Source organism: Haliaeetus leucocephalus, unplaced genomic scaffold (genome assembly GCF_000737465.1).
Source record: "Haliaeetus leucocephalus isolate CR32 unplaced genomic scaffold, Haliaeetus_leucocephalus-4.0 Scaffold751, whole genome shotgun sequence".
Classification (NCBI taxonomy): domain Eukaryota; kingdom Metazoa; phylum Chordata; class Aves; order Accipitriformes; family Accipitridae; genus Haliaeetus; species Haliaeetus leucocephalus.
This window is the reverse complement of record NW_010973187.1, coordinates 19365200-19366638: the sequence shown is the minus strand read 5'-3', so window position 1 is coordinate 19366638 and position 1439 is coordinate 19365200.

Below are 1439 nucleotides of genomic sequence, written 5' to 3'. Positions count from 1 at the left end.
CCCCCAAAGCTTTGTCCCCCTGCCTCCGCCCAAGGCCACTGCAGCAGCCCAGGACCACGCTGGCCCCGGGGCTGAGCCTGCCCCTCTGCGGAGCCGCCGCACCCCGGCTCATGACGTTGGGAGCTGCCGCATTGCGGATGCTGGCCACCCCCTCCCCGGGGCCCCCCCGGCCCCGCTCTCGGCAACCCCCTCCAAGGGCTCCGCCGCAAGGCCCGAGACCTTCGGCTTGGGGATGTGGGGGGGTTCCCCTGGTCCCCGAGCCCCGTTTTGGGGCTGGATGGGGCAAAAAAAGGTCCCCGACCCCGCAAGGCCACCGGCGTCGCCTGGGGATGCTCGTGGCACCGACAGCACCAAGATGGTGCTCGGCCGCTGCCTCTGCCCACGGCGAGGGACAAGGGATGGCGGCGGCTCGGGGCCACGGCCGCTGCCGACGTCTTCCCCACCGTGGGGCGCGGTGGGTGCGGGCGCCCACCCACGCTCGACACCCCGATTCGTGAGGCCGCAGGTCCCCACTCCGTCGGCATCGCCGGCGGGGGGCTGGGGAGAGCTTGGGTGGGGATGGGGATGGGAATGGGATGGGGACTGAGATGGGGATGGGGACAAGGAAGGGAAGGAGATGGGGACAGGGACAGAGACAGGGATGGGGACGGAGACAGGGATGAGGATGGAGACAGCGATGGGAATGGAGATGGAAATAGGGACGGGAATGGAGACAGGGATGGAGACAGGCATGAGGATGGAGACGAGGACAGGGATGGGGACAGGGATAAAGATGGGGACGGAGACGGGGATAGAGATGGGGATAGAGATGGGGATGGAGATGGGGACAGAGACGGGGATGAGGACGGAGAGAGGGACGGAGACAGAGATGGGAATGCGGTCAGGGACAGAGATGGGGGACAAGGATGGATGGGCTTGGGATGGGGACAGGAATGGAGATGGAGACGGGGACAGGGACGGACAGGGACAGAGAGAGACAGCGACGGAGCTGCCATGTGCAGCCAGGAGCTCCGTTTCGGGGCTAAACTGGGCAGATTTGTGCCGCAGTGCTGGAGACACCCGCCATGGCCCCTTCGGCTGCCCCAGTGCCCGGGAGATCCCCCCTCACCCCACAGCATCCCCCAGCGTGGGGCAGGACCCCACCCTGCCCCCCCCGACTGAGGTTTCGATGTCCCCAGGCAGGGCTGGGGACACGCCTGACCCCCCCCGGGGGTCCCTCTACCCTCCGCAGCCCCGGGGCGAAGGCAGGGGGCGGTCAGGGGGGTACTTACTCCAGGGGGGTGGGGGGTATGGACCCCCCCCCAAAGCAGCACCCTCCCCACGTTGGAGGTTCCCCCTCGCCCGGGCTTTCATTACCGGCACTATTTGGTGACACCGGAGCTGCCATCGGGGCTGCAAAGCGGTGACACGTCGCACCGGGGGGGGGGGGGGGTAGGGGG